Source organism: Castor canadensis, chromosome 3, assembly GCF_047511655.1.
Source record: "Castor canadensis chromosome 3, mCasCan1.hap1v2, whole genome shotgun sequence".
NCBI classification, from domain to species: domain Eukaryota; kingdom Metazoa; phylum Chordata; class Mammalia; order Rodentia; family Castoridae; genus Castor; species Castor canadensis.
Window position 1 is genome coordinate 78,135,940 of NC_133388.1, and position 14,001 is coordinate 78,149,940.

At 33.5% G+C, this 14,001-nt stretch overlaps 1 long non-coding RNA gene across 2 annotated transcripts in view; it reads right to left on the bottom strand.

Moving 5' to 3' along the window:
- Positions 1-14,001, bottom strand: part of LOC141421295 (uncharacterized) — a 271,813-nt gene that overhangs the window by 105,231 nt on the left and 152,581 nt on the right. Inside the window, exon 4 of one of the 2 annotated variants that reach the window (XR_012445903.1) lies at positions 932-972. The exons of the other annotated variant lie outside the window; for it this stretch is intronic. This is a non-coding gene — a long non-coding RNA (uncharacterized lncRNA). The remainder of the gene's footprint in view (positions 1-931; positions 973-14,001) is intronic. 2 annotated transcript variants of the gene reach the window in all.

Here is a 14,001-nt window from a genome sequence, read left to right on the forward strand (position 1 = left end):
TAAAAGCATCTCCAATTCTATATATCCACTGGGGCCTTCATGCTCCATTTGCACTACTCGTATCAAATCCCGTAAGTTTCTACCTATTGAGTCCAAGTGAATGGTGGTTATCAAAATGTTCTATTTAACTGCTCTGTAAAGCTGCTTTCTCTCTAGCATTTTGTTCTTATAAAATATCCTAATTCCTTACAGCTATTAATTAATTGATGTGCTTTCCCCTAAATATGTTAATCGTGTCATTTATTTAAAGGTAAGAGCCTAAAATAGAAAAATTCAGCAATCACTGAGATTTTACAAAAATGATTTTGTCTACACATATGATAGACAGCTTTGGGGTGGGTGGGTAAGGTAATGTGTGGAATATATATATTTTCCGCTGCAGTTTCATGTCCTGCCTGGTTGTCAAGCACTAAGTATACTGTGCATATTAACCCTCAGTGCCTTTTTTGAAATGAAACTGCCCATCTATATAGAAAGCCTTTTCCAATCTTCTTTGTCTAGTGTGAATAATGCTTCCTCTGAGCTCTAATTCCTTCAACACTTCAGTGACTGGAAATCCAATTGTCAGACAAAAACATATTCTCTTCTCTGACTTTCCACAGCAAATACTTCCAAAAGACAGCAGTATCACATGTAGTTTGTTTATTTGCCCATTTCCTTCACTCTAAGATAGAGTCTACCCTATCTTATATATCTGCATATCATTTTTCCAGTATATGACTATTTAATACATTGACTAGCACATAAAAGTACTATAAAATGTTGAATAACAGAATGAAAATAGTCCTTATTAATAGGTTTGTACATGTTCTCCCTTCATGGAAATTGTAATAGAATATGAACTCCAGCTGCAAGCAGCCTTTCAAGTGAATATTTTTACGTTTTTCAAAAATCTATGTTACTGTATTTATAGAAATACAGAAAGACTTACCAAAGATGACAGTTTCTGTTGGCCTAGACTGTGAGTGGCAACTACAGAAATGGAAAAAGAGTATTATATAAATGGCGGTAGGCACCTCCTTTCAGAATTATATGTAGGTTAGGATGGATGAAACGAAATCACACAAGTACTTATACATATACACATATCCATATCGTGTCAATCATTGACATTCTGCCCTGCATGTCATAGCATGCAGAATATCACAACATACAGCCACAGTACCATACAGCCTGCCAAAATATCCTTGCATGTTTTCTCTTTTATAAAACATTTTTATCAGTATACAATTGTACAAAGGGTTTTGTTGTCACATTTCCATGTACAATGTACCCCAGTTTAGTTCATCCCTTCCACTATACTCCCTGTTTTCCCTCCTCCTTCTTAAAATGATTTAGACAGATGTCAATGTTCCATATTCATAAATTACACCGGCCATATTTTCTTCCTTTACCTTCTTCAATTACTCTCTGCCTCCAACTAGTAACCTCCCTTTAACATGACTTATCTTACATTCTTGTCCTTTATTGTTTGTCTGTTCATTGTTCAGTGGAGTTGTGCCTTGGTATTTTACCTGTAAGTATGTTGTACCTTAATCAGTCTAACCCCTCTATTATTTTTCCTTACCCTTTTCCCCTAACCTGTGTTGTTCAATAGTTTGCAGTACGTGTTGGTGTTGTGTCTTGTTCCTACACAGATGTAATGTATTTTAATACTATTCGATATCATTCTTTTCTCCTTTCCCTCCTCCCTTAGTCTCCTCCAGCAGTCCTACTTTTGGAAATCTGTTCTGGGTATACATGAATATATATTTGTATACACATATATACACACATATATATGATAATACTTATATTTTCATTTAGCTCTATCTTCGACATATGAGAGAAAACATGTGACCTTTGTCTTTCTGAACCTGACATACATGATGTTCTCCAGTTCCATCCAAGTACCTGCAGATGACAAAATTACATTCTCTTGAATGATATTCCTGTGTGTATATGTATACTATATGCATTTGTAGATATACAGAGATACATATATACATGTATACATATATACATATATAGACACACACATATGTATATCACATTTCATTAATCCATTCATCTGTTGTAGGGCATCTAGGCTATTTCGATGTGAATAATGCTGCAATGAACATGGGTATGCAAGTGTCTTTATTGTATCTTGACTTACATTCCTTCAGCTATATACCCAAGAGTGGTATTGCTAGATCCTATGGTAATTCTATTTTTAGTTTTTTAAGAAGCTTCCATACCATTTTCCACAGTGGTTCTACTAATATACATTCCAACCAGCAGTGTATGAGGGTTCCTTTTTCCAATGTCCTCACCAAAATTTGTTGGTGGTGGTATTCTTGATGGTAGCCATTCCATCAAGAATAAGTGAGGAGGAATCTTAATGTGCTTTTGCTTTGAATTTCCTCTATGTCCAGAGATGCTGAACATTTTTCCATGTGTTTTTGGGCCATTTGGACTTTTCCTTTGAAAATTTTCTACTTAGTTCATTTGCCCATTTCTTCATTGAATCATTGTTTCTTTGAGAGTTTAGTTTTTTGAGCTCCCTGTGTATTCTGGTTATTAATCCCTTGTCAGATGTATAGCTGACAAAGATTTTCTCCCATTCTGTGGACTGCTTCTTCATGGTGACATTCCCTTTGCTCTGCAGAAACTTTTTAATTTCATGTAGTCCCATTTGTAAATCTTTTCATTGCTAAGCTAGTAGAGTACTACTCAGGAAGTCATTGTCTATGTTTATATGTTCCAGTTTTTTCCTTATTCTTTCCTGCAGTAGTTTCAAATTTTAGACTTCACATTAAGGTCTTTGATCCACTTCGAATTGATATTTGTATGTGGTGAAAGACATGGATCTAGTTTCAATCTTCTACATTCAGACATCCAGTTTTCCCAACACCATTTGTTGAAGAGGCTGTCTTTTGTCCATTATATGTTTTGGGTTCCTTTGTCAAATTCAGATTGCTGTAGCTGCACAGATTTATGTCTAGGTATTCTATTCTGTTCCATTAGTCTTCCTTTCTGTTTTTGCTTTGCACTTTTTTGTGTGTGTGTTGGGGGAACTGTGGTTTGAACTCAGTTACTCTAGAACCACACCTCCAGTCTATTTCACTCAGGTTGTTTTGCAGATGGGGGCTCACAAATCATTTCCCCTAGCTGGCCTTGAACTGTGATCCTTCCAATTTCAGCCTCCCAAAATAGTTAGGGTTACAGGAGTGAGCCAACAGCTTTCAGCTAGCCTTGCACATTTTTTATAAGACATAAAAAGTGTCCCATATACTTAGTTTTGCTATTTGAGTGGACTTGGATTGAAACATTCAAGTGGTTTTGGCAAAGTGAGCTGGCAAGTTGATATAAATCTAGTAAATAAAAACAATATTTAAATTATAAATTGTGCCACATCTAGGGAAATTTCATACTCCACACTTTACACGCTACTTACATTTTACTAATAATATATCCAATTCCAACAGTCTGAGTACCTTCACTTCGTTTGTTCATTTGCTTTTGGGTTTGAACTAAGGCCCTCATTCTTGAAAGCACTCTATCACTTGAGACACTCCCTCAACCGTTTTTGCTTTAGTCATTTTTCATATAGTATCTTGTACATTTTTGCCCAGCAGATCACAATTCTCTTACCTATGCATAGATGGGATTACGGATGTATACCACCATTCCCAGCTTGTTGTTGAGATAGGGTCTCAATAACTTTTGCCCAGGCTGGCCTTAAACCATGATCCTTCTATCTTTTCCTCCCAAGTATCTGGGATTATAGATGTTAGCATCACATCAATCCAGTGCTTGTCTGTAACCAGAAATAATCCTACTGTCCACTTTGGAATTGAGGTCTATAGAGTATTACACTATTTTCTAAGAAAAACACTACAGTACTGTCAAATTGTTACTCAATTTGCAATAGAGAACAAAAAAAAATCTTCATTTAATCAACCTAACAGGCAGTATGTATATATATACAATGTTATTGTCTTTTGCCAGATCAAAAATAGTTCTGACCTCAACAATGTAATAATAACTACAAAACTGAGAGTTATACTAACTTAATTTCCTATATTTAGTCAAATAGACATGAAAAGGATCCAATATGATATTTGAAGTTCTACCATGATATTTTACTAGAAAAAATAATGTCCATTTTTTATACTTCTAGGTCAGATTGCAGAATTACTGAGTAGCAAAACATTTCTAAGTAACACTTGAACATTGGAGTTCACACTCTTATAAAGATCAAATATTTTTTCTTTACTATTAGTCATCTGAAATTATTTCAATAATGATGTTGATGCTGTGTAAAGCACTACATAAGTGAGTAAAATAGAGATTCATTTGGGTCTTGTGATAATAAATTTACCCTGTGCTTTTCTGAAGTAATGAGGTGTAGTTGTCAGTACCCAAGCTACTGCAGTACAGCAACTTCCCTACTTTGGGGAAAAAAAAAAAAACAGTGATTTCTCAAACATGGACTGCTTCAGACAAACCTCAAACATAGATATAACTAATGAACTCAATGAAGGTTTTGTTCTAAAAAAAAATGATTACTAGAAAACATGGTAATTTGGCAAATTAAAAGAGAAATGTTGAATATAGTTCAGAAGCTGTCCAAATCCACACTTAAACCCTAGCTCTATACATAACTCATCATTGGCAACAATAATAATTAATAATAATAATAAACTTTCATTTTGGGGTACATACTTGACTATTGCTCATAATTTTGGTTTATGCCTTGCCCCAGGTTACTGTATAAGCACTCAATTTCCTGTTAACTGAATGATTTAGTGACTTAATGACTGATTTGGGCTGTGTTCCCTGTATTAGTCTGAAAATTCTAGAACCAACTTTGTACTTTCACATATCCTGAAAATGATTAATAATCAAGAAAGTCAAAAAAACTCTGGATTGTAACATTTTAATGCATCAAAATTGTTCTTTGAATAGATGTCTCTTTAACTTGGAAGAAATAATGATCTATTTTCATAAGATTTATTTCACTAATACCACTTAAAATTAAGGGATTTTTTTACACAATAAAGCATCTTTTTATTGGATTGGAAGAGGCACTTTTTAAAAAATCTTTTATTTTGTCCTTGTTAATTAAAGGGTTGAAAGCATTTTAAATTGCATATGTTAGCTTATTTGTTCTTATAATATTTTAATCTAATTAATAGTTATGTAATTTCATGTTTCTCTGTGAAACAGATTCCACATATATTCACACATAGAAAAACATTGTGCTTCTAATGATAAGGCCTATATATTCCTCATTCTCTTAAATAACAATTTACTTTTTAATATCTGGAATAAATGAAATAGTTAAGGTTTATATACAGAGAAAGTCCATATCAAACCCAGAAAAATTGGTTTGATAACTGTAACCAAATGATAAACTTATATGAAATAGGATTTCTAATTTCAATAACATTTAATCTATAGTTCACATAATAGATAGCATTTGAGATTCAGGGATATATGGAAGTATGGTTGAGGAGATTGTTCTGGACTAAAGAAAGCACTGTAAATAACAATTATCAGGGCACAGTGTTGAGTGCAGTTTTATTCAGTGTTCATTGTGGCGAACTGCAGTAGAATCTTGCTACATTCTGGGGATCATTCTTCAGAGAACTTTGAAAGATATGCTCTTCCAAGACACTCTGACAGAAATCCTACAGTCTGCGACCTTTTGCTTGGTCACTATTTGCTGCATGTATAGATATAGGTATCGTCTCTGGCAAGAGAAAATTCCTTGATATGAAATATATCAATACTCCAACTGTATTGTTTTGTGTATAGTTTTACTTTGGAAAGATGTAAGCATAGTATCATTATTCTCCACTCTATAGGATGTGCTCCCAACTGTTGCAGTTCAGCCTCATCTAGCCAGAATGATTCCTTTTTCTACTTTAATCGCTAGTGCTTATGCCACTATGGCCTTTTTTATGTTCCTGATTTTTGTATCTAAAGTATCTTTCTCTACCTATTTGATCAGTCTTGCCAAACTTTTAGCTCCTTTGTCTTTTCAACATATTAATTTTGATTTTATTGATACTTGTTGTTCACATGCTTCTTTGTATGACTCTTTAATTTTCTCATTGTATACCTTTGTATTTATTGCTCAATTTTTACTATATTACTTGGACTTATTCTGGGTTTTCCCATAATTTGGGGATCCAGTTCACTGATTTCATTCTCTCTGGAGTAATGGATATCTTACCAGGCAGTTTTCAGTACCATATCTTTCTCTTCATGGAGCATTTTGACTGTGAGTTGTGAATATTGATGTGTAGCAAACCTAATCCCAAACATTTAGCAATAGATTATTTATATTTGACTATAAAATAGTCAAATGTACTTGTGCTTTTAATTTTCTTATTTAAATTTATGTACATAAAATTTTAATGTATTTATCAATTTATTTATTAGAAGGCTAGTATTCTAATTTACAAAACTGATCTTCATAATTTTATGAAGAAAATTATGTCTAATTTGCAACTTCTTCATGAAAAATAAATTCACATTGCTTCTTGAATTCTACTAGACTTAGGTTTCTTCTTATGAAATACGCCCTTTAGTGTTTGTTTCTGCAAGGATCTATAAGTGGCAAACACAGTCCTTGTTAGTATGAAATTATCATTTATTTTTGCTTTTCTTTTTAAAAATTATTTTGAAAAATTCATTTCATTCTCATTTCCATCTTGCCTTAACTTCTATATTCATGATTCTTTTTACCCGAAAATGTAAAATAATTTATTGCATGTATAATTCTTTTTCAAAATGTTCTGAATTCTATATGCTCCTTATATAATGACAAAGCATTTTTCATATAAAACACTGCTCTTCCAAAATTGCCAAACAGAAAAAGTACCATTTGTTTAGTTGTTTGATGATTTTCACAATACATAAGTAATCTTACACCTGAGAAGAATTTCTCATGGTTTCTCCTTCTTATTTATGAGCAATATTTGATTAATTCCAGAATTGCAAGTTTAACTTTTCAAATCAGGTTAAATACTATTACAGATAAGGAGTCTGTACCTCTAAATTCTTTCTGATACTCTAAAAACTTTGGAGAGGATTGATTCTGTTTGGTTTTTAGTGTTTCTTTCTCAATTTTTGTATCAATATGCACAAATTGATCTGATCACAAATTCAGATTTGTGAGAAATGTAACTTGAATTTTTGATAGCAATATTTTCTCTATACTAATTTTCCACCTAGGGTTACCCTGAGTTACCCAATCTATTTAGAGTTTTCTAGTTATTTGGGGGGTTCCTATCATTCCAAAGACTCAATACTTTACAGTAGTTTGAGTCAGTGTTCTGCTTTGTTTAAAGTGATGCAAGCCTTAGGAGAGAGAAGAGACTTTAATTCTAGATCACTATCATTTATAGGAAGATGTGCATCCCCTCACATTGAGCTGTGAATGGAGTGATCAAGAGCACAAGTGAGAAGAGTAATCCTCTATATTTTAGTTCCTTCTTCTATGGATTGGAAACAAAATGTGTTCTGTATCACAACAGTGTTGTGAGATATCCTTGCTATAGTGCATCGAAAAGACTTTGCATGCTTCATATCTGTCAAGTAAATCATAAATGTTGGCTCTTCATAGCTACTGTCCCATTCTGAATTTAGTCTTCAATCCATATACATTTCTAACAGATTCCTGTTCTTCATCTCACATTGTCTTCATTCGTATCCACTTCCAAGTCATTTATGTATTCCCCCACCAAGACTTCTTGAATTGTGCTTCCTCTTAGCTATGTCTGCATCCATCTTGGACACACAAAATATCTGAAATTCTGACTGCCTCCTGCAGACTTCCCTATCACACTAAATATCCACCTGTACCCTCCTTATTGTACCTAAATCAAAGGAAAAAGGTTTGTACCATGGCCTGCCCCACCCTCTCACACCAAGTGTTCTTCAATAAGTCTGCTCCAACTTGGCCATTGCAATGGAAATTTCACTTAATCTGGAAAGCAGTAAGGTAGGGAGGGAAGTTCAATGGCTGATTTTACATTATTTTTTAAAGTCTTTTCTTTGATGCTTAAACTTTTGCACAGAGTTCTTCAAGGCTTCAACTTACATAGTCAAAAGTAACATGTTTTTATACCTCAAAAGATGCTTCTAATACTCAAAACCTGTAATGATTCTCTTTGAGAAGGTGGATATCTTACAACTCCAAGGCACAAAGTAGAGAGTAGAACTGGATAACAAATAATGCAAGTTAACATTTTTAAAATATTATCCTGCCAGTTACAACATGAAGTTTACACTGGTAATAATAGTGTATCATAGTGTGTTTTGTGTTAATGAAAATCTGTGCAAATTAAATCATACTTTAACCTGATTCTAATAGCAATTCCAGGATACCTCTGAATAGTCCAGAATTTAGAAAAGCTTAATGAAGTTATGTCTGTCATACAAAAAGCTTTTAAAAATTCCAACATTGTACATACAAAAATATGATTCAATAAAGATGAAGTTCTTTTCCCAAAGTCAAAATTCTATTTTCACAAAGTAAACAAATTCCCTAAGTTGGAGATTGTGTATTTATTATACACACCAGGCAACCAATGGGAAAAACATGACAATCACTTTATTGTGGGTCTTTTTTTAATAAAAATTATTCCAAGATTTAAGTAAAAATGAATTAACTTTGGTGATATTGGGCCTCCACAGTCACAAGACTTATATAATCAATATTACCCTATTGATCTTTAACTCTTTAAAATATCATTTATTTTAAGCACATATCTTTGGAAAGGGATATAAGGAGGAAACAATATTTTCATTAACTCATGGTAGTTAAATGCTGAGAATCGCCGCCAAAGTAGGAAAAACAATCTTATCTCTAGGGTAACAATTCAAACTGTAATACAAGATGTTTTTTATCCTCTGCGTAGTATTAAAAAAAAAAAGACTAATGCACTGCTTTTAAAATTTGGAATAAAAGTAAAACTAGTGATTTTTTTTTTGGTTTGAAAATACTACCAGAAAGGAAACAGCATCAATACAAAAGAAAAAAAACAAAGATTCAAAAACTAGTTTAAAGTACCTTGTATTTTAAGGCCTTTAAAACTATTCAATACAAAATTTTATTATAAAAAATATTAGCTCTATGAGAACACAGACTTTACCAAACTTTCTCCCCACTGAATCTTCAGTGCTCACAATATTGAGTAACTTACTCAATAAAAACCAGTTCAGTTAATTAAAATATATCATTTTCCCCTCACTACATATTTGTGACACAGTGAAGGGATCATAGTTTGCTATTTTATAAGAAGAGAAGGCAATTGATTTTTCTCAAATAACACACAGGTATTTAGTCATAGATACAACTGTTACAAAGTTTTAATACATTTCAATGTTCTTTCCTCAAGATCAGAACACAATTCCTGAAGTTACTAAAAGGCATCTTTTACTGAAAGATTTGAAGCCACTGTTTTAATATAATGAAGAACTTTAAAGTTGTCAGACTCAGAAATAATGATTTTTGTGGGTTTATTTTACTTTAATACTTACTGAAGGACATTTTTTTCCAAAATTATCCACCCTTTTAATCCATCCATTCATCCCTTTAATCTTGGTAATATCACTCAGAACTAAAATAAAGAACCATACAAATAAAATAAAATAGATGGATTTTGAGAAATCACCGTAAATAACTCAACTTTCACTACTTTGTGTTTAAAGCATCCTAGGACTGACATTTCTTTAAGGTTTTTGTAGTAAGAAATTAGTAGTTCACATTAGTTTAGTTGTAGGGAGGACAAGTAAAACCTCAACAATTTTATCACTTTTTAATGCCTCATTCTTTCCCATAATTTTTCGAGCAATGCCATTCTTCCTTTACTAGGACAATTTGATTAGCCCATTCCTTCAATGTACAACTGCAAGAATTCATTCATTCATGGGATCACTTGAGATAGTGAAATAAATTTAAGCCACATTGAATGAGGAAAATTTTAAAGGAATCTAGAGCTATTTGGTAGTAAGAAAACTCTAAAGAAGTCTGTTCTTCTGAAGACCAGACAAGATCATGTTCTTTAAACATTGACTAGGTTGTAAGGTTCCAAAAAGGACTACAGTATATTGGGGCTAGAGATAGAAGTATGCTAATGGATACTACTTATTTGTCACTGGACTTACCAAGGTTAGGTTAGAAACCCACTTGGTGGGGTTGATGTAAGCCAATTCAATCACTACATTGAAGTTTGGATTTCATGACCTTTAAAGTCCATTCCAACCTTGAGATTCAATGAAGCTCTGAAACCCACTCCACTGGGAATATAGACTGCCAAATTAGTCCTTGCATGAAAGGCACAAAATGATGTCAACTGTTGCAGCTGCAGTGAGTCAGCTGGAAACTGCTTGACAAAGGCAAAGTTCAACCTAGTTACTAAACCCCAACTAATTTTAAATGATTTTAGCTTTCTTAGATAGCTCCAGAATTACACACTCAATTAATGATGCTGACTTCAGCCAAGTCTCCACAAAAGTGGCAAGCCAGGCAAGTATTTGGATAAATCAAGCCAAAGAAACTTGACCTTTCTATTTTAACTCTATCTTTCATGATCCTGAAAACTCAGACCAAAAGTAGATCACAATTCATGACATGGATATTGAACTAGGAAATGAGAGCTCTCAGCTATACTTATAGAACAGGAGGTTTCAAATTCAGACAGGTCTAGATTTCAATTCTGGTTTAACCATTACTAGCTATGGAGCCTTAGAGGAGCTGTAATATCTGAATTTCAAAAGTCTCACCCAGAAAACAGCAATAAATAGCAAATGCTATTTATTGAGAGACTGTTGTGTGGCTGTCTCTTCATGGGAGGTTCAAAAATATAGAATTTCTATGATATGGGCATTGTAATTCATACTTCAAAAGGAAAGAAAATTAATTTTAAAGATCATTCCACATAATTACAGTAGTAGAATTTTTATCAGGTTGACCAGCATTTTTTTTTCATTTCATTGGAAGACCTAGCCAACGAGATGTAAAAAGTATTCCACAGAACTTCTAGAAGGATTCCTTTGAGAGAGAGGCAATGCTTTTCATGTCGGACTCCACTCAGCTCTCTAGAAGATGTCTGTGATAGTGTGAGCTCAAGTAACTGGCTAGCTCTGGTAACACCTCCACGAATAAAGAAGCCCCAAACTGGGAACAGTCTGGGTGCCTGATGATTTGGAGGAGCTACAATATCTGTCAAAACCAGCTCATAAATAAAATTCATCAACATGGAAGAGATATACTTTTCTCATTTTAAGCATTATAACACAGTCTTAACGTGGGCCTTAGTTAAATGATGCTGACTTAAATGATCGTGATATTCCCCATATCCAAATAAATTTTGCTTTGGGGTCAGAGGTCCATGCTTGGGCACAAAATGAAAGAGGTTTGATTTACCATGTTCAGACAGGAACCATAGAAACTTAAATGTAATCTAACAGCACACACACAAAATAAGTTGCAGCTGAGGACAAAAGTTTCTCTTAATAAGCTATGGGACTGACAAATCAGTCCTTACTGAGGCATTCCAGATAATACCAAAGGAAAAAGCCATCATTTAATGCTAGAGGGCAATAATCTCACCTTTTGCTTGACTCAATTGATAAAATAATTGTGTCCTGTTCTGTGTTGCATGTCTATATGTGTTCATGTTCTAAGTAATGACTTAAGACAACGAAATTGAAAAGCACCATCCCTGTACTCTAGTGAAAAAGGCTTATTATAATTAAACAAATAGGCAAAGAAACACAAGAAATGATTGCTGTGATGGAAAAATGATAAGACGTTTTGAAAATCCAGAGTAGAAACTTCAACCTAGTTTATGAGGAGGGATGGGGATAAAGACTTCTCAAAAGAGATGATAGAGTCCCGAGTCCTCAGCAATACAGAGGAGTGATCTAGGCTTATAAAAAATAGAGGGGTTCTCTAAACAGTAAAGGTTGAGCAAAGGTACAGAATTTATAGCTTCATACATTTGGGCTGATGTACACACACATTAAGGAGGTATCATGGAAAATAGGAAAGGAGAAATGAGGAAGAGGGATGGATAATCAAACAGGACTCAAACTTTACTCTTAAAACGTTGGAAGGTTTTTATAAGCACTAAAATTATCAATCATATTTTCCAACGTTACTCTGGGAAGATAATATAAGACATAATTGCACTATAGATGAAAATGTATTGGTATCCTTGCTGAAAATCAATTAACCATATTATGAGGGTTTATTTCTAGAGTCTAAATTTTGTTCCATTGCTCTGTATGTCTATGCTTATGCCAGTACCATACTCTTAATTATTAAAGTTTTGGAATTGAAAGAAAAAGAAAATGTAAAGGCAGTTTTGAGCTATTGGAAAGAATTGAAAAGGAGTCACCAAACCCAGCAGCCTAGTGGTCATTTGGTTGAAGAGTGAGGAAATTTTAGAAGTATATGAGAGAAATCGAGGGATGCATGAAAGAAGACCCAAAACTGGCAAGGGAAGAGGACTGACTAAGTAATGAAGTGGAAATGAGTGTGAGTGGGGGCTATGCCTCTTTTCTATCAAGGAAAGTGGCTTGAATTGGAACAATAACCTATATGTAAAATATGTTCTAGGAAAGAAAGGGAAAGAGGTATGATTTTTTTCTAAATTGAAAAGAACTGAACATGTTTATATTCAAGTTGGAAGGAGGAAGTCTATAGAGGACAGACTTGAAAATAATAGTAATATTATTACTTCTAATAGCAATTGAAAAGAAGGTCATGAGGGGTTAAAAGAGAAATAGGATGCTACACAAAATATCCACTACATGTTATTGTCTAGGAACATTATAGTTCCTAAGAAGGAACCCCCCAAGCAAGATTGAAGTGCTCAGCTTTGAGGAAGTTAAGAACTTGTGTCATTTGCCTTCCTATTTCAGCTGTAAGCCAACTGAGAGAATCAAAAACCAACAAACAATAAGAAAAAAATCAACAGAAAGTTTGAACAGCCATATTATCTTTGAGGTACTTCAAAAGTGATCTAAGAGCCAGATTAAAGGTGTGATTAAAGCCAGATTTTTTTCTTCCTAATTACTGTCTTCTTATTTGTCCTTCTGTAGGTAAATGGAGGTTGGAAAAAAAACATATAACTGTTAAAGAAATTTTTATACAACTACAGATAGAATGAAGCAAAACAGCTTGTTTGATGACTCTTAACCTGTGTTTTAAACATTAAAATTGATACATATAAAAGGGGATGGAGGACAAATAATTCATAAAGAAATTATTAGTGTCTTCCGTAGTGGCAAATACAATATTGTCATTTCAACAGCAGGAAAATTGGGACTAACTTTGTGAGGAAAAGGAGGAGGAAGAAGAGGAGGGGAAAAAGTAGTAGGAGGAGAACGAGATATCTCAGAGTTAAGTTTTAGAAGAAAGAGTGTTCTCAAAATGCAATTGTGGCAATGGCAAAGCCTGGTGTCTTCCCATTGTTACACCCACCGTGCCTATTTTGTGACATGTCACAGTAGTCATGAATTACTTAATTTGCATTTCACAATGTAGGATATAGCATGAGCTTCAAGCTTCATATTTTGCACATTATGTTAAGTCATCTTCGTAATATAAACATGGCTATCAATTCTGTAGCACATCTTGAATTAATTGATGTACTTTTTAATTGATGAATAAAATAGTATACACTTATTGCATATAACATGATGTTTGGGTTATGGATACATTGGGGAATAGCTAAATCTAGCTAATTAACATAAATAATATCTTACATGCTTACCATTTTTTGTGATAAGAACAGTTAAACTTCACATTCAGTGATTTTCAAGAATACAATACATTGTTTTTGACCATAGCTACCATGTTATACTATATATATCTTAAACTTAATTATATGTAACTGAAAATCTGTATCCTTTCACCATCTCTCCAACCTTTCATCCTGTCTCAGCTTTTGCTACCACCGTTCTATTTTCTGCTTCTGAGTTCAACAATTAGGTCCCATGAGTAAGATAATA